The sequence below is a fragment of the Meleagris gallopavo genome, chromosome Z (assembly GCF_905368555.1).
Source record: "Meleagris gallopavo chromosome Z, MGAL_WU_HG_1.1, whole genome shotgun sequence".
Classification (NCBI taxonomy): domain Eukaryota; kingdom Metazoa; phylum Chordata; class Aves; order Galliformes; family Phasianidae; genus Meleagris; species Meleagris gallopavo.
Window position 1 is genome coordinate 47,601,037 of NC_139435.1, and position 20,195 is coordinate 47,621,231.

The 20,195-nt window shown below is 42.0% G+C and overlaps 1 long non-coding RNA gene across 2 annotated transcripts; it reads left to right on the top strand.

Annotated features, from left to right (window-relative positions):
- Positions 1-3,809: 3,809 nt before the first annotated feature.
- Positions 3,810-14,621, top strand: LOC146542262 (uncharacterized). 2 transcript variants are annotated; one of them, XR_014880396.1, is made up of 3 exons: positions 3,810-3,929; positions 12,339-12,925; positions 14,136-14,621. It is a non-coding gene; the product is annotated as an uncharacterized LOC146542262 (long non-coding RNA). The 2 variants fall into 2 exon arrangements; XR_014880395.1 differs by having other exon boundaries at positions 12,339-14,621.
- Positions 14,622-20,195: the final 5,574 nt, after the last annotated feature.

Genomic DNA, 20,195 nt, shown 5'->3' on the forward strand with positions numbered 1-20,195 from the left:
CTCCTCAGTTAATTATACTATGGGAATTATCATCCTTTTTGCTATTGAAATTAAGAAATCATTTGATAACTCAACTTCTCATAGATTATTGAGGTTTCAGGACATTTGTTTCTCTTAATTAGGTTATTTAAGTACCAGACAAGATTTGCTAGTGGAATACAAAAATCCTTCTGGCTCTAAAAGAATAAATTGTACCTTAATTATTATTTTGACTTTTCAACAGTTTTGTAGTCCAAAGACACATATAACAATTTTATGTCAATTATTCCCTTCATCTGTGTTGCCTTCAAACTGCCTTAAGGAGGTTTAATTCCTCCTGTAATCTCTTCTCAAATCTTTTTTTAGCATGGCTGAAATTTTGCCATAGTTACCAGAGGTGTTTAAATAAAATTTCTTCAATCTATTAACTCTGATGATGGAATAAGATTTTCCATTTTTAAGTTACTCTGTGAGTAATGCCAAAGGCTGCAACATCATAGCCTGATGTTGAGGTCGGAACAAAGAACTTTTAGCACAAAGCAAGAACAGAAATTTCTACTCTGAATTCATTTCAGGGAGAGGATTTTCCTGCATCCCGCTGTCTGCTGGCATTTAACCACTTTCAACAGCAAGTGCACCGAGAGCAGCTGCTGGATTCTTCCAGGGCAAGATATCGCTATCAGTAATGAACAATCCCTGTACATGTAAATTGCCTCGGAGTTACGAAAGGGATTGAAAGTAGATTCTCTTGCTGCTCCTGAGTAAGGCTTGCACAGGAAAAGCAAAGCTAAATTAGTAAATATTTTTGTTTCTATTAAACTAATAAATGAGGCTGCTAAGTGACCAAACGGTTCTGAAAAACCTTCTCAGAGTGTCATACACTGTCATACAGACAATGGTTAAAAAAATTTAATGCAAGCACCAATAAATCCCTTTTTCCAGCTCTACATCTAATATGAGACAAACAATCAGATCAGACTCCTTTCCAGCCTTCAACACACATTTGCAGACTTCAGTCATCTCATTTACAACATGAGGGAAGAGCACTTTCTAAATTAAAAGGCAAAAAAATCAGAACATCCACCAAAGTCCTTACCAAGTTTTTATGAATACAGTAGTCAAAGAAGATTGAGAAGTAGGAAATCTGCTGTATGGGTGAAAATGGAGGGGAGAAATAAGTGATTTTTCCACTAAACCAGAAAACTATAAAATCCACAAGCGTTTAAAAGCTGTGTTTGATACAAGCATGCACGTCAGGATCTTTTCTCATTAAGTTTAACAATATCATTTCTTTTCAGTTTCTCTTTTCAATTTCTCATGACACAACAACAGATCTGCCACTGGCTAGAACTCTGTACATGCAAGCTTAGTGCCCCGGGCTCAGTTTTCTGAAAACAAAACAAAAAGAAACAGTCAGAATAGGTCTGCCATCAACACAAAAACAGAATGACAATAAATTTTTAGGCCCATGTGAAAAACCTGTGGCCACCTTCTCTTTGGCTGCGTACAACATTTAAAATTTGTTGGTAGAGGGAAGAGGGAAAGGATGCATGGAGCATGTTGGTTCTCACCAGCATGGTCAGGATGGTGGAAGACCAGGAGACCGCACATGGTGAGCAGATGATTCAAGACACAGCTATATATTGTGCTCCCTCCAAGCAATGTGATGTCAGTGCCCTTTTTGGAGCACAGCACAGACAGAGGGCTCAAATTTTAAGAGGGACAAATTATTTTAATGCAGATGCACTATAGTTGTAATTCCTCCTTGGTGTTTGTGTTGTGATAAATGTAATCCTCCTCTGATTGTTACCAGCTGCTTGAGAATGGAGTCTGGAAAGTCTTTGGCAATGATGGGAAGTGGGAATTGCCCTATGTGCCCAGTGGCACTCAGTGGCCTCCTGGACCATGAAGAGGAAGTTGTTTGACTTAGCAGTGTGCAGGAAATAGGAGAGAGGATAAACAAGGGAAGGAATATGATTTCAGAGAAGAAAGAGTAATACAAGGAAATACTAGCAGAAGCATTTATTTCCTTTCTCACATTCCTCTGGGATGATTTATAAACAATATCAAGTTCTTGATACTTATTTTGGTCATCTCTGTTATTTTCTTATTAAAGCTAGCTTTGTCTTTCTTTAGTACACATTAGCATTGTCAGCATAGCTGCAGACCTCAGTAGCCCTCATTTACATCTGCACTCCAAGAAACCGTGTTGGGGTATACTTTTCTACTCCAGTATTTCAGTCAAGACTGAAATTTGGCCAAGTAGCAGTGAAAAGCACCTCTGGACAAATAGTTTCACATCAAAGCAAGTTTATTTGTTACTTTAACTTCATTAACTTCATTAACTGTTCAAAGCTGCACCTCATACATTACTGTAAGCCTGTGCTTGTTACCTAGACCTCATAATTCTTTGGTGTTAAATTTGCCAGAGATGGGTGACTGAGCTGAAACCTGGAGAGTCTTGACATGGTGACTGCTCAAGCCTTTTTTTTTTCTAATCTCCATGCTTTTATATGCATCCTGTGTTGGCTTACATTTGAAACCAGCCTAAAGTAATCTCACATGCTGTGAATGACAGCAAGGTTACTTCACGTGCTTTCTTCATGCTATTCTAATTTTGGTCCTGCTCCTCCCTCAGATGTATTCTCCAGTACATGCAGGAGTTATGCCATATGCTGCTGCTTTTGAGCATCTCCAGAGACTGTCAGGTGATTTTAAGCACTCAGGCTAGAACGCCATTTCACTACAGCAATTCCTCCTGATAAGTGCTTGTGGCCATGAGAAAACCCTTCCCATAGGATGGGATAGTTCAGTTCTAGAGTAATACAAGGAATTTTTCAACCTGATGCATTCATAGGAGATTCACAGAATCAGAATGGTTTGGGTTGGAAGGCACTTGAAAGCCCACCTGGTTCCAATCCCCTGGGCAGGGCTGCTTCCGCCCAACTCAGGCTGCCCAGGGCCCTGTCCAGCCTGGCCTCGATCGCCCTCCAGTGATGGGGCACAGCTTCTCTGGCAGCTGTGCCAGGGCCTCACTGCCCCCTGAATAAAGGATTTACTCCTGATATCTAATTTAAATCTCCCATCTTTTAGTTTAAAACCATTCCCCCTCATCCCCCCCATCCCTTCTTCTTATAAGCTCTTTTCAGGTACTGGAAGGCCACAGCAAGGACTTCCTGTAGTCTTCTCCACACTGAAGAAGCCCAGCTCCCTCAGTCTTTCTTCACGGGTCAGGTTCTCTGATCATCTTAAATGGCCCTCTTCTGGACCCACTGCAACAGCACCACACATTTCTTGCACAGGGGGACCCAGACAGGATCTGTGCCTGGAGTGGGCAAAGCACTCCAGATGGGGCCTTGCAAGGGCAGAGCAAGAGGAGATAATTAAACCTCGACTGAACATTCTTGCTTTAGCCTGTATTATTAATGAGACAAAAGGTTGTGCTTTTTCTCTTGTTCTCTTGCTCTCTTTCTCTCTCTTTCTCTTTCTCTCTCTCGTTCTCTTTCTGTCTCTCTCTCTTTCTCTCTCTTTTATAGAATCATAGAATCATAGACTAGCTCAGGTTGGAAAAGACCTTAAAGATCATCGAATCCAACCACAACCAAACCATACTACCCTAACAATCCTCCGCTAAATCATATCCCTGAGCACCACATCCAAACGGTTTTTAAACACATTTTTTTCTCCCTCTCCCTTTCCCCTTCTCTCTCTTTCTCTCCCTTTCGCCTTCCCTCTCGTTTCTCCAATCCCTTCTCCCCGTCCCCCCCGCCGCCCCGTGAGCCGCCATGCTCCGTTCCCGGTCCCGCAGCGCCGCCCCGTGGCCGCAGCCGGGCTGTTCCCCGTGTCTTTTCCTGAGAATGTCGGAACGTCGCGAGCGGTCTCGGCCCTTCGTCAAAATACTTAATGAGGAAGGGAAGCAAAGGAAGCGAAACAATGCCACCATGCATGGGGTTTGTATTAGCTACTTATCATTAACTATTACTGTATATACAGAGCGTAGCTAAGCTGAAACACGGATATGAGATTATTGTGCTTCTTTGCCTCTTTCAATTTGCAGTGTCTGATGTCTAATTGCAAGATTACATCAGTCTTGTCCCAGCAGATCACGAGTGTCCTGCTCACTGTCCCATCCCTGACAAAAATCAGTAACAAATGTATGTGAGTCCGAGCTTTTTGGACCTGGCACAATTCTAACACTCACACTGCACTGTAGTGAGGAGTTTCTCCATTTAAGCTCACTGTCAGAAGAGCACCTCCTTTCTTTTTTCTCTCACCAGCTGAGTGTTGAACGTTATCCTCCTCCTTCTTCTGTTGCCTTTTTTGTGTGTCTGTTTGCTTTTACTGCATCATTTAAAACGTAACAAAGCAATAAGAATTGCTCTCTGCAGCATGTAGATGGATGTTTTCTCCACTTTTGTCTCTATGTGACACTTTTGTCTCTGTGTTCACCTATTTACTTTTACATGTAATTTGCAAACTTAGTCATTTTTAAGACAAGCAAATCCTCTAAATCTGCATCTGAGGAAAATTGCTTCTGTCTCATCTTCTTCAGATCCCAGACAGTGTTCCTTCAGTGGATGTGATTTCTCTACAGTCTTCTGACTGCTCAGCTCAGAAGCTGCACTTTTAGCTAAGAGTTGCATGCAACAAAGAGTTATGAAAAGCATCTGAATATAAAAAATGCTCTATCATCTGAATTTGGAATTAGGCTGAAACGTTTTAAAGTGTGAAACTGTACTATTATCGTCCGGGAGTGCACAACCAGCTCTTACTCTTAAACTAGACAACTGAGGCTGAAATCCAAGTGATGAACAGAAAGTAATACATAAAATAACTATATTTGTTGAATATTCAGCACATTAACTCTTAAATAAATTCAATAAATTCAAAAGAAATTTATTCTAAAATATAAAAACAAAATAAAGAATGCAGTATAGGGCCTTATCTTCCAAACTCCCTTGTTCTTCAGATTTCTAAATGGAGACTTTTCAGGCATGGTCTTTATTTCCTACAAACTCAGATACACTTTGAAAACAGATCAGAATGTCAGATGCAAAGTCCTAAAGTGAATGTGACTTTACAATGCTTTTTTTCATTTCCTCCCCAAAAAATTATTATTTTCTATAGTTAGTATACTATAGTTAGTATCTGATTCTTCCTTCAGGTGGAAATCACTTTTTTAAGTGGCCTTTGCCTGTGACAGCCTTGGTGAAAGAGCCTCACACAGTTTGATTATTTTTCACATCCATTTTCAGATCTCCTGAGACTCTAGAAAATAATTTCCAGCAGAAGATTCTGCATGGGGAGAGATTGAGGGTGATAGTTGTAGGTGACTCTCTTCTGAGAGGAACAGAGGGTCCAATATGTCGGCCTGACCCTACCCGTAGGGAGGTGTGCTGCCTTCCTGCGGCCCGGGTCAGGGATATTTCTAGAAAACTCCCCAGCCTTATCTGCCCCTCTGATTATTATCCTTTATTCAGGCCGGCAGCGATGGGATCACTAATAGAAGCCTGAGGATTATAAAAGATGATTTTAGAAGACTGGGGAAGTTAGTTGATGGAGCGGGCATACAAGTAGTGTTTGCCAGTATTCCCTGGGTGGCAGGGACAAACACTGTGATGAGCAGGAAAAGCCATCTTATAAATGCATGGCTGAGAGGCTGGTGCAAGTGCAAAAATTTTGGATTCTTTGATCACGGGGTGGTCTATTCGGCACCTGGCCTGAGGTCTGCTGATGGGAATTGCCTGTCTCCAAAAGGGAGACGGATACTTGCCCAGGAGCTGGCGGGACTTGTAGAGAGAGCCTTAAACTAGATAGGAAGGGGGAAGGGGATAAAGCCAGGCCTACTACAGATCAGCCTGGGGAAGTGGTGTTGGGATTAGGTGAGAGGCGAAGGGCTCAGCTGAGGTGCGTCTACACTAATGCACGCAGCATGGGCAACAAGCAAGAAGGGTTGGAAGCCATTGTGCAGCATTGTGCAGGCAAACTATGACCTAGTTGCCATAATGGAAACATGGTGGGATTGCTTCCATGACTGGAGTGCTGCAATGGATGGCTACAAACTCTTCAGGAAGGATAGGCAAGGAAGGCGGGGTGGCAGTGTGGCTCTCTATGTTAGGGAATGCTTTTATGCTACTGAGATTGTGACTGGGGACGATAACGTTGAATCCCTTTGGGTAAAGATCAGAGGAAGGGCTGACAAGACAGGCACCCTGGTGGGCGTCTGTTATAGACCTCCAAACCAGGATGAAGAGACAGATGAGGTATTCTATAAGCAGCTGGCACGAGCTGCACAGTCGCCTGCCCTTGTCCTCATGGGGGACTTTAACTTCCCTGACATATGCTGGGAGTACAGCACAGCACAGAAGAAGCAGTCTAGGAGGTTTCTGGAATGCATAGAAGATAACTTCCTGATGCAGCTGGTCAGAGAGCCCACGAGGGGAACTGCCCCACTAGACCTGCTGTTCACAAACAGGGAAGGTCTGGTGGGAGATGTGGAGGTTGGAGGCTGTCTTGGACAGAGTGACAATGAAATGATAGATTTCTCAATTCATGGTGGAGCCTGGAGGGGGAATAGTAAAATTGCTACCTTGGACTTCAGGAGGGCGGACTTTGAATTGTTCAAGAGACTAATAGGGGGAGTCCCCTGGCATTCAGTCTTAGCAAGTAAAGCGGTCCAAGAGAGCTGGTTGCCCTTCAAGAAGGAAGTCTTAAGGGCGCAGGAGCAGGCAGTCCCCCTGAGCTGCAAAATGAGCCAGCAGGGAAGAAGTCCGGCATGAATGAATAGGGAGCTATTCTTGAGGCTCCAGGAGAAAAAGAGAATCTACCGCCTGTGGAAAGAGGGACAGGCAACTCAGAATGAATACAAGGAAGTCGTTAGGATGTGTAGAGGTGAAATCAGAAAGGCAAAAGCCCAGCTTGAATTTAACCTGGCTGCTGGGGTGAAAAGGAATAAGAAACTCTTTTATAAATACATTAACAGTAAGAGGAGGACAAAGGAGAATATCCACTCTTTGCTGGATGAGGCTGGGAATGTGACCACTGAGAATAAGGAAAAGGCGGAGGTTCTGAATGCCTTCTTTATGTCTGTCTTTAAAAGTCAGACCAGTTATCCTCAGGATACTCCTTTCTCTGACCTAGTAATCTCAGCTGGGGAGCACACTAACCCCCCTGTGATTTTGGAAGAAACAGTCAGAGACCTACTACTCCAACTGGACTGCCACAAGTCTATGGGGCCAGATGAGATCCACCCGAGAGTGCTGAGGGAGCTGGCGGAGGTGATAGCCAAGCCACTTTCCATCATCTATCAGCGCTCCTTGTTGACTGGTGAGGTCCCAGAAGACTGGAGGTTTGCCAGCGTGACTCCCGTTTACAAGAAAGGTCATAAGGAGGATCTGGGGAACTACAGGCCTGTTAGCCTGACCTCAGTGCCAGGGAAGGTTATGGAGCAGATTGTCTTGAGGGACATCATGCGGCATGTGCGGGATGACCGGGGGATCAGGCCTAGTCAGCATGGGTTCATGAAGGGCAGGTCCTGTTTGACCAACCTGATCTCCTTCTATGATCTAGTGACCCATCTGGTGGATGAGGGAAAGGCTGTTGATGTGGTCTACCTAGACTTCAGCAAAGCCTTTGACACTGTCTCCCACAGTATTCTCCTGCAGAAGCTGGCAGCCCGAGTCTTGGATGGGTACACTCTTGGCTGGGTAAGGAGCTGGCTGGAGGGCCGGGCTCAGAGAGTGGTGGTGAATGGAGTTAAGTCCAGCTGGCGACCGGTCACGAGTGGTGTTCCCCAGGGGTCGGTGCTGGGGCCTGTCCTCTTCAATATCTTTATTGATGACCTGGATGAGGGCATTGAGTGCACCCTCAGTAAATTCGCAGATGACACCAAATTGGCTGGAAGTGTGGATCTGCCTGGGGGTAGCGAGACCATACAGAGGGATCTGGACAGGCTGGAGAGCTGGGCTGAAGCCAACAGGATGAGGTTTAACAAGACCAAATGCCGGGACCTGCACTTCAGCCACAACAACCCCAGGCGATGCTACAGGCTTGGGGCAGTGTGGCTGGAGGACTGCTTAGAGGAAATGGACCTGGGGGTATTGATTGATGCTCAGCTGAACATGAGCCAGCAGTGTGCCCGGGTGGCCAAGAAGGCCAATGGCATCCTGGCTTGCATCAGAAACAGTGTTGCCAGCAGGAGCAGAGAGGTGATTGTTCCCCTGTACTCAGCACAAGTGAGGCCGCACCTCGAGTACTGTGTCCAGTTTTGGGCCCCGCACTGCAAGAAAGACATTGAGGCCCTGGAACGTGTTCAAAGGAGGGCAACAAAGCTGGGTCTGGAACACAGGCCTTATGAGGAGAGGCTGAAGGAGCTGGGAATGTACAGCCTGGAGAAGAGGAGGCTCAGGGGAGACCTCATTGCTCTCTATAACTTCCTGAAGGGAGGCTGTAGTGAGCTGGGGGTCGGCCTCTTCTCTCATGTCATTAGTGATAGGACCAGAGGGAATGGTTTCAAGCTATGGCAGGGGAGATTCAAGCTGGACATTAGGAAGTATTACTTTTCAGAAGGGGTGATCAGGCACTGGAATGGACTGCCCAGGGAGGTGCTGAAGTCGCCGACCCTGGGGGTGTTCAAGGAAAGACTGGATGTTGTGTTGAGGGACATGGTTTAGTGGAAGCTATTGGTAATAGGTGAACGGTTGGACTGGATGATCTTGTAGGTCTTTTCCAACCTTGGTGATTCTATGATTCTATGATTCTATCACGGTTCTCAAAGATCCGGGGCCCACAGAGGCCACAGTACATAGGAGTCCAAACTTTTGGCTTGCCTGGACTGTGCTGAGTGAAGAGGAATTGTATTGGACCACATATATGTACGTCATTCTGAAAGTAGTGCCTCTTATTTATTCCCTTTGAAACTAGAACAGATATAGTGAGCACAGTAGCACTGTTTGAAAGAACAATTTCTCAGCTGCAAAATACTGTTTTTCAACACAGCCACCATTAGCTATGCATTTTCACCAGCAATGAACAAGAGCCCGTATGCTGTTTTTGTAAATATCTGCACCAGCAGAGGTGACCCGCTGCAGAAATGCTCCACCCACCACCTCACTGTGCTCCTGCCTGACAGAGTAAGTTGCTTTTGAGATGCAAATTTCATAAAAACAAAAGGAAAAATGTAAAGAGAAGGACATCTGTCCTTCAGCCGAAGTGAAGAACGGCCATCAGGCCATCTGCTTTTTGCATCTGCTTCAGAACATAGAAAGATAATGAAATGGGTGAGAAGGAAGTGGAGTGTGAAGTGGAAGTGCTGGCAACATTTGCTTCCAGATTCATTTCCAGAGAAAGAGAAATGTCTAGTTCTGGGCTCCTTGGATCAAAAAGAAAACTACTGGAGGGAGGGTTTCAGAGGGCTTCAGTAATTCAGGGCTTGCTGCACCTCCCTGATAAGGAAAGGCTGAGAAACCAGGGACTGTTCAGGCTGGAGAAGACTGAGAGGGGATTTTGTCAATGCTTACAAATATCCAAAAGGATGGAGCCAGGCTCTTTTCAGTGCTGCCCAGCAATAACACACGGGACGACAGGCACGAACTGGAACACAGGAAGTTCTATCTGAACATGCAAATGAACATCTTTATTTTGAGAGTGACAGAGTACTGGAACAGGCTGTCCAGAGAGGCTGTGGATTCTCCTTCTTTGGAGTTATTCAAAAGGTGCCTGTATGCTCTCCTGCGAGGCCTATTCTATGGAACCTGCTTTAGCAAGGGTTTGGATTAGACCTCCAGAGATTCTTTCCAACCTCTAACATTCTATGATTCTGTGCTTCTGTGGAATTTTTGATCCAATCCATATCTATCTTTCTCAATACCAAGCTTGTATTTTCTCAGCTCAGTAGATGTCAGAGGGATGATCTGAAGGAAAAAAAAAAAAAAAACATTTGAACAATATATATGTTGACCTCTTTTTTTTGAGACTTTAGAATCTCTTATTCTGCAAATGGTTGGGGAGTGCATGTTCACATCTGAGTTAGTAATCACAGCAAAAGAAGACTTGCCAGAGCAATGTCAGAGGACCTAAGGAAACATCTTTATCTATGTTCTTATAAAACACTCTGAAACTGAGAGTAAGTCAATTGTTTTTTTGATATATCCAAGTCAATTTGTATCTATTTAATATCCACACTTTTGGGGAATTTGGCTAGTATAAAAGTAATTTTGGAAAAAAATAAAATACCTTAAGTGTATAGCAATACAGAGCTGTTGAGAGAGAAAATTGTGAGGTAGAAGATATAGAACTCTGTATTGAACCTCAGGCTGGTCCGCTTTCTCTATTAATTTCTTATTCTGTTTTGAACATGAATACAAGTCCTTGATCATGGAACGATCATATTCTGGTATCTGCTGCTCACCTGATACCTGATCTTACATGCGACAGATAAAAAGTTGGTTGTTGAATAAGAACTGTAAGAGTATGGGCTGATAACTCTAGAGTACTGATTCATCCATGAGTTACCCAGCTAAGTAATCTGAACATTTTAATAGAAAAATTTCTTAGAATCTATTTTTGAATAGATATTTGGAAATGAAAAAAGAAGCAGATACTCTGTGGAATAGGGGAGGGAAAAAAGGTAGGGGGGGAAGAAAAGAGAACAAGAAGGATTCACTGAGATTTGTTTTCAAAAGGAAAAGTCAGCAAAAGGAAAAAGAAAAAGAATACTGGATTCCTTATATGATCTAAAACAATGGAAAACAAACAAAGCAGGAAAAAAAATCATAAATATTTTATTTAGGTTTGCTTTCCCTCCTTGTCTAAACTGCAGTTTTCTTGCTTTTTGTGCATCTCACCCTCCAGGTGTTACGACCTCCTTTTCATTTCTGAGTCCATTCTTCTGAGTGATGGAATATTTTTACATTCTCTCTCTCCCCATTTCAATTGTCAAGTCTTCTTTTTGCCTTATGCAAAAAGCTGCAGAACCTTTAAGATAAGAGCTTGGGAAACACTACTATTTTTTGGTAGCTTACTTTCTATGAGATTTAAGTAGGTGTTACATTATATTACTTTGAAGTATTCAAATCCAACAAGTTGCTCAGTAAAAAGCTCCTATGTACTTGTATCTCCTCATGGCTGTAAGGTTTTTTTTTGTCTGCATAAGCTCATTCTACATCTGTTCTCCTCTCCCTTTCTTTAACTTTTCTAGACATATAAAAACTAGAAAACTTTTTCTTGTAGCAGAGGGTAAAAATTGGGTTACTTAAATCTCTCAGATAAAAACAATTGCATTGTCTCATGGAGTGGTTAAGTATGGTTTCAGGTCTGATCCTGTCTACACAGAAACTTGACATAATATTTTCCCATTTTCTGAATAAAAAGGTATGGCTGAACATGGAGATGAAGTTTAATAGTGAAAAAGCTCTCTTTTATTTTTAAGATTGTCCCTTGTACTGAACCACAGTCAATGCAGCTGAATAATATTTTGGCAGACTGGAAGAAATTCCTCAATTACCATTCTTCCAAAAACTTAATCTGTGGCTCAGAATGGCTTAGAAACTTAATTATTTTTAGCAAATAAATAGGGAACTTCAGTGCTGAGATTCGAGATGTGAGACTATTAGTTTCCATCCAGCTAAAGACCATGATTTCAAAAAGTGGAACTGTGTGTCTTCATTAATCTCACAGAAAATTTATGAATATCCTGAGGTCTGTAGGTGCTTCCTTAGGATTAAACACGAGTGGACTATCATGGAACAAAACATTGCTAAAACTTAACCATTTCATACGTGACCCATGATGCTTTCCAATTTAATGTTAATTGCAAATGAGAGGCCAAAAATGGCCTTTTGTATTTTGTTTTTAAAAATATCGTTTCTTTTGGATGCTGCTATTTTTGAGGCTTTGTGTAATAAGGTAGAAATAGCTACCTTTTGTTGAAAATGTAATTAGATATTAAGCTTGTTAATCACTATCACTTTATTGATTTTGTTTCAGAAGTTCCTAGAAGAAATTTTGAACAGAAAACAGGAGGTTTATTAAGTATTTGATGCTTATCTTTTAAATAGTTCTTATGAAGGGAAATATATGTTTGGCAAAATTATAATTCATAGATGTGAAAATAAATTGATGCATAATTCTAGAAGCCTTGCTGTTTTTACCTAGCTTATATCATTACCGGCTGTGATTCTCCTCTTTGGCTCTGACTTTATTTAATTAAAAAAAAAAAAAAAAAGAAAAACAAACACACAACTCTCTTGAAGATTTATGAAATATCTTATAGTTATTCTAACCACTTTGCTAACAACATACATTTATACATTTCTGAAAATCCTCTTTTTTTTTTTTTTTTCTTTTTTTTTTTCCTGCAGAGAGGTAAAATACAGGAAAAACAAACATCTGGGATTTAACTAATCTCACCTTACAACTGATTCCCTTCACAAAACCACAGAATGATTGAGGTTGGCAGGGAACTCCAGAACCATGCAGTCCATCTCCAGCTCCAGCAGGGATGCCCAGAGCAGGGTGCCCACGACCACATCCAGGCAGCTTTTGGAGACGGCTTTTGAGTGCTGGTGATTGGCTTTTTGGGTGTCTCCAAGGAGGAGACCCCATGGCTTCTGGGTCCCTGTGCCAGAGCTCCATCACCCACTCTGTGCTGAAATGCTGCCCCATGGTCAGAGGGAACCTCCTGTGCTCTCTGTTGTGCCCAGTGCCTCTGGTCCTAGCCACCACTGAAAAGAGCCTTGATCCATCATCTATGTACCCTTCCTTCAGGGATTTATGGACACTGATGAGACCCCTGTGAGCTTCTTCTCCAGTCCAGCACTCTCAGACTTTCTCCACAGAAGAGCTGCTCCAGGTCCTGCAGCATCTTCATGGCTGTTTGCGGGACTCCCTCCAGCATGTCCAGATCATTCTTCTACCAGGAAGCCCAGAACAGGACACAGAACTCTGGGTATGGCACTTATGGTACTTATGGGTATCAGTGCTGAGCAGGGGGGAAAAACGACCTCCCTTTATCTATTGGTGATACTTTGCCTAGTGCAGCCCAGAATGCTGTTAATCTTCTCAGCAGGAAGGACAAATGCTGGATGCTGGATCATATTCAACTTACTATTTCCATTTGCACCCCAAGACTTTCCAAAGCTGCAGAACTGCTTCCAGTTGGCTGCCCCTAGAGTGTCCTGCTGTCTGGGGCTGATCCTTTCTTAGCACTTCTCCTTGTTGTACTGCATGAGGTTCCTATCAGACACAGCCCCCCACCTGTCCTGGTCTCTTCGGATGGCAGCACAGCCCTCTGGAGAGTCTGCCATCACTCCCAGCTGTGTGTCATTAATGAATTTATTTCAGGTACACTCTATCTTTGTCCAAATCACTACTGTTGAACAGGATTGGACCCACTATTCACCCATGAGTTAAACCACTATCTCCTCACTTCCAACTAGATGCACACCATTCACCTTTGCAGACTGGTTATGACATGCAGGCAGTTTTCAGTTCACCTTGCTGTCTGCTCATCCATCCCATACACCATGAACTTCTTCATCAGACATGCTTTACTTGACCAAACATAGACAGATGACGAACGAATGGTTCTTTTTATGGCCCGACACTGAAGTTTTCTCTCCAGTTACCTGAGCGGTAGGCATAGGAACAATGTTTATTTATGAGCTGCTTAAATGCTGCCTATGACACACTGTGTTATTAAGTGAAATGGATTACACAGTGTAAGAGGAGTATTTATGGTGGATTTGCTCTTTTTACTGTTGCAGCTGCTGGTGCTGGCACTTAAGTTTTTAGTTTTTTTTTTTTTTCAGTTCAGCTGTTTCTGGCTACCCAACAATACAATTAGCAACAAAGAAATATTTTAAATGTAGACAAGGCTTAAGGATTAGTCACCCAGACTAAAGAAGAAGAATTCAATGAATTCCTGCATTTCAGTCCCAGACAGACATGGGTTGTAGAACTAAAATCAGTGAAAAAGAGTTTTGAGAGTAAGAGAATTTGAAAAAAAAAAAAAAAACTGAACCAGAGCTAGCTTGGTAACAGGCATTACTGCAATGCTGCTCCCCAGTATAGTGAATAATACTGCTCTGAGTGAGGTAAAGCTGTTAATCCCAAAGCCTCTTCTATTCATAACAGCTGGATGCTTTCCTTCTTTTCAGATTTTCCTTCTCTGGAGATATTCAAGTCTCGCCTGGACGCCTACCTGTGCAACCTGGTGTAGGGAACCTGCTTTGGCAGGGGGGTTGGTCTTGATGATCTCTAGAGGTCCCTTCTAACCCCTACAGTTTGGTGATTCTGTGATTCTGTGATTTCTTTCACTCAGATGCGTGGGTCACAAATATTCTTTCTGACTTGAAACTCTGTAAAAATAGTACATCTAGGTTTCTGAATCAAATAAGAGGACATTTGCAGCACTAATTAACCAATGCAAAAGTGGATACTTCTATTGTAAAATTTTCCTTTTGAAACAAAAATGAAAAGTACTTGTGAGGTCACTCATGGCTAGAGGGAGAACTGACAGCCAGATGGATGAGATCTGATAAACTCAGCTTGTTCCTGCTGCCCTACTTGTATAAAATAATGTCAGGTTACAAAATGCTTCCTTCTAGATGACAAGTATTAGAATAAAACTGGTTGTTTTATAACTGTGGTTTGTTTTGTTGTTGTTGTTTTTTTTATATGTCTATTTTTTCTTCACTGCTAGAAAGTGAACACAAAGTCACATAGATAGCTATGGGGCTTAAGGCTTTTATCAGCTTATCTATGCTTTATTTTGCAGCACATCAAATCCTACATCTCTTCTTCATGCACCAACTGATAAATAACTGCCTTACACTCTCAAAATGTAGATACATCTCCTTTGCAGAGTCTTCCTGCACATAACATATCTGAGCAAAGTGACCCAAAGAGTAATGGTGACCTCCATCATGAGATTTTTATATTGAATACAAGACAGGACTCTTTGGAGCAAATGGACTCAAGTTTATATGGCAGAAAAAAAGGTGATATCTCAGATGAGCAAAAAGAGTTAGATGAGATGAATCCACCAGTGTAGACAGTGGAGATACATAGGATGCTTGCCACATATTGTGTCAGGAATGTAAAGAATGAAACACCTAGGAACAGTAAAACCATCACCTCTCAGGACAGGTCTGTTGATTAGAGAATCAGGAAAGAAATGTTGCTCTTTCTAGTGTTCTGAGCCTTATATACAAGGATTGATGTCACTTCCATTTTCTACAGCTAAAAGAGATAATACCAGTTATACTTCCCTTTCTTTCTAATTTTCATCAATTAACTCTAGATATATCCCTGTGCAAAAGACTAAATTCCTAATTTCAGACAACTCCAGCTCCATCTATCAGCTATTATAAACAATATATTAGCTATTTCTAACTCTATGTTTCTTAATAGTTTGCCAACTTTGCTAGCTTATTTCTTCACAAATTTTCTGTGTTGTTTTTTTGTTGTGTTTTGTTTTGTTTTCTGGTTGTTAATTTTTGTTTTTCAGAAAGTCCACTGTTTTTATTGTTTATTTCAAGTACAGTAGTAAGCATAATTGAGCAGAGGGTTCCAGACATTATCAAGAAGGCAGAAAAAAAGGGGAGATTTTTCCACAAGTACATCTCTTTTTTTCTGTAGAACTCTGCCACTGGATGTCCTAAACACCAGCTGTACAAAAATGGTTCTGTGATTAGATAAATTCATGAAAGAAAGGTTCAGGAAAACTTTCAAGTAAGATGATATGCATGTAATACCACCAGCCCTGGTGTCTGTCTTCTGGAAATCCCCAAATGGCAGACAGCCAGATGCTGGAAGACCATGCAGCAAAAGTGACCAAACGTTTGCTGTCTGACTGTGAGATGCCATGCCAGATGCCTGTGGGTATAAGTAATAAGAAATATGCTTGGGAATATATATATATTTTAAAACTCATGTTTTCTTTGATGCCTACTAGTTGAAGTAATGTTTCTCACCTCCTTCTCCTACGTTTATTTTTGTTGTTGCGCTTTCAATTGTCTTCATGAACAAAACAAACTCAGCTTAGGGAGATTAATGTAATTTATTGCCTACTGCTAACAGACTAGGGCAGGGAGAAATAAAGGCAAGCTAAAACCACCCTTCACCCACCCACCCTCTCACCCGAGCAACACTGTGGAGCAGGGAACAGGGGCTGCTCTCAACTGGTAAGGCTTCATCTCTGCTGCTCCTTCGAAGACACTCCGCTCCAGCAGGGGGTCTCTGCTCACAGAAGTCACCTCTGCAGGCCCCCAGTACCAAAACCTTACTGCATAAGCCCAATACAAGTAAGCACTGGTTTCTCTTTCCTACTGATTGGGAGAAATGATGGAATAACCCTCTTTTTTAATGGTAAGTAAACCAGTTAATTAGTTGCAAAAGTCCAGATCAGCTGGTTGACATAGAATCACAGAATCATAGAATTACTCAGGTTAGAAGGGACCTCAAGGATCATCAAGTCCAACTGCAGCCTAACCATAGTACCCTAACTCTATCAACCCTCTGCTAAATCATATCTCTGAGCACCACATCCAAACAGCTCTTAAACAGATCCAGGGATGGTGACTCAACCATCTCCCTGAGCAGCCTATTCCAATGTTTAACCACCCTTTCTGTAAAGAAGTGTTTCCTAAAGTCCAACCTAAACTTACCTTGGCGCAACTTGAGGCCATTTCCCCTTGTCTTGTCACCTGTCACCACTGAGAAGAGACCTACCCCGCTCTCACTGTAAGCACCTTTCAGGTACTGGAAGAGAGTAATAAGGTCTCCCCTCAGCTGCCTCTTCCTCAGACTAAACAGCTCCAGCTCCCTCAGCCTCTCCTCACAGGGCTGATTTTCCAAGCCCTTCACTAGCCTCGTTGCCCTTCTCTGGATTTGCTTGAGTACCTCTACGTCCTTTCTGTACCAAGGTGCCCAAAACTGAATGCAGTACTCGAGGTGAGGCCTCACCAATGCTGAGTACAGGGGCAGGATGACTTCCCTAGTCCTGCTCACCACACCATTCCTGATACAAGCCAGGATGCCATTGGCCTTCTTGGCCACCTGGGCACACTGCTGGCTCATATTCAGCCGACTGTCCATCAGAACACCAAGGTCTCTTTCCATCAGGCAGCTTTCCAGCCATACCTCCCCAAGCCTGTAGGGTTGCGTGGCGTTGTTGTGACCAAAATGCAGGACCTGACACTTGGCCCTACTGAAACTCCTGCCGTTAACCTTGGCCCATCGATACAGTCTGTCCAGGTCCCTCTGCAGTGCCCTTCTCCCCTCTGGCAGATCAATACTCCCTCCCAGCTTGGTGTTGTCTGCAGACTTACTGAGGGTGCACTCAATCCCCTCATCAAGATCATCAATGAAGATGCTAAACAGAAGTGGCCCTAGTACTGAACCCTGGGGGACACTGCTCATGACCGGCTGCCAACTAGATCCAACTCCATTGACCATGACTCTTTGGGCCTGGCCATCCAGCCAGTGCTTCACCCAGTGGAGGGAGCGTACACCCATTCAGACCATGGGTAGCCAGCTTCTCCATTAGAATGTTATGGGAGACAGCGTCAAAGGCCTTACTGAAGTCCAAGTAGACCACATTGACAGCCTGACCCTCATCCACTAAGTGGGTCACCTTGTCACAGAATGAAATCGGGTTTGTCACACAGGATCTACCATTCGTAAACCCATGCTGAGTGGGCCTGATCCCCTGGTTGACCTTTAATTGGTCCATGATGGTTCCCGAGATTATTTGTTCCATAACCTTCCCGGGCACCGAGGTGAGACTGATAGGCCTGTAGCTACTAGGATTATCTCTCCAGCCCTTTTTGAAGATGGGCATCACATTTGCCAGATTGTACCTTCAAAAGAGTGTGCTTTCTTTCCCATTTCCCACTGTATTGCATCACAGTGAGTCTTAGGGCTTTTTTTTCCAGACTAATGCTAAGAGATGCTGCAGCAAATCAGATGTGACACAACAAATACAGTGAATCAAAATGGTGCTTGTTTTTACACATCAAATTCCTAGCAGTTTTTAAGCCATAGGACAACTTGTTCTGTGAGGGGAATTGACAGCTGCATAAAATATACTCCTGAATTTTATGTATTTTTAAATATTCTTATGGACAACCAAGTTTGTAAGGATTGCTGACAGTGCACCCCAAAACAGGTAGTTCCTATTAATGAATCAACAGTGCTGAAACCTGAGCTCAGTGCCTTGGAAATCCTTAAAGATCCAAGCAAGGCAGTGCCAGATCTCACCAGCTCAGTGATCTCTTGTTGGCTGGTTCCTCTGTGTCTTTCTTCTGTAATGCTTTGCTTGATGCACTGGCTCACCTGAAGATTCTTCCAAGGGATCTCCCCTGATTTCTTCAGGATACCACAGTCATTTTTGAAAATGGTCTTCTGCTTTCAGTCTACAGTAACCTATGGAAAAGACTAACAAGAAGTTACGCTAACATGAGTCTATGTGAGTCAGAGTTGAAGTTTTATTAATATCAGCTGATTTTGAACTATATTGTTCCAATTAAAAAAAATATATATTCTGCCAAATTTCTAGACAGCTCTCCAATTACCACCAAGGTAATTGTTCCTCAGACCAGCCTACAACTGCAACATGAATTTTTTGCAAGAATGCATGTTGCTGACATTGTGAAGTGGTTTCATTTGGAATACAGCTGCTCTAAGAGCATGCGGAATTGTGAGAGCAAGAGGAAATTTGTATTTGTGATTTCAGCTTTTCACTCTCTGTTCTATTAGACAGGTGTTCAGACGTAGCACCCAGATTGTCAGCTCATCAAGTGGAATGATCAGTGGAGATGATCAAAGACCTCTGAAGGAAGGTTGGGCTGTAGATAAAAGCAAATGTAGTGTGTCTAGGAGACAGACTTCGTCTTTTGCATTTGTCATCAAAAGAAACATACATTGTGGCAAAGTATTAGCGGATATTTCTTGTATGAACTTCAATCTTTCTTATCCAGAAACACAGAGAAGTCCACATGAGAAATGAACTATGAAGGTATTCCAAGGTTAGACCAAATCTAGAATGAAGGAGGTTTGGGTAATGTGTTTAATGCCTAAAGGAAGAAAAGAGAAATGAGAGGTCACGTATTGGAACCACAGGAGAAACAATGTACTTTTAAAACATGCTTTCAGTTCCATCTGCATTCTATCCAAATGTTGTCATTCTTGAATATTTTAGTTTGCATCTTTTTTATTTGCTCAATTGCACATTTTTTCAAGAGGAATAAATATTATATATAAAAAACAAGCATTATTCTGTGACTTAATGGGTGAATAGAGATACTTCCAAGCGATGTTACTCTGCATCTACTCACATGAAAATATTTTAACACAGAACACAAAAACATCTGCTTGTTTTTCTCCCTGGAATGTTTCAATATAGGACCAATATAAAAATGCTTCTAATCAAAATATTTTTTGCTCTAAGAGGTTTAAAATCCATTCATACTCTTCAAGTTAAATTGTAAGATTTCTTAAAAAAAAAAAATTGCAAAAAATAGTGGAAGGTAGATTTGTTCATCTTTTTCTTCTTTTTCTATTTCTTTTTCTTTTTCAGAACAAGGAAATATATGTTTCTGAATAACTTTGTTGAAGAGAGTGGTTACAGCTTCTATGGAAAGGATAATTGGAACTTTAGACATACTGATTTTTTTAAAATAAAAATTCAACTGTTGTTAGTATATTGCAAAATGAAAAATCTTAAAATATATGATAGGACATGTAGTCAACACCGGGTTGGACAAATACTCATCTTGAACTAAAACAAGTTTAATTATTTAAACAGTTACTTCATCATAAATTAAGTAAACTTTTGAGTCAAAAGATAAAAGAATTTTATTTCTTGTCTAACAGAATTTCATTTTAGGAGAGGCAGCATTTTTTCTAGTACACTAACATTGTCACAAATCTACATTAAAGTGGAGCATATCCCAGTAGGACCGCATTATAGACAACATAGCTAGAGTAGGGGGAGCTTTTGTTGGCATTGTACATACCTGGTGGGGAAGGGAAGCCTGAACATAACAACCATAATGAGTAGAACACATCAAGAGTCTCCTGGAGTACGCCTGGTTTAATTTAATATGAAAGAAATCCAGTTTGTACTTAAAGACTGCTCTGTACCATAAACTAGAGGGTGTCAAATGAGGACCAATGGAAAATTAACCAATTTAAAGTGGAACATCGCTTCTTGT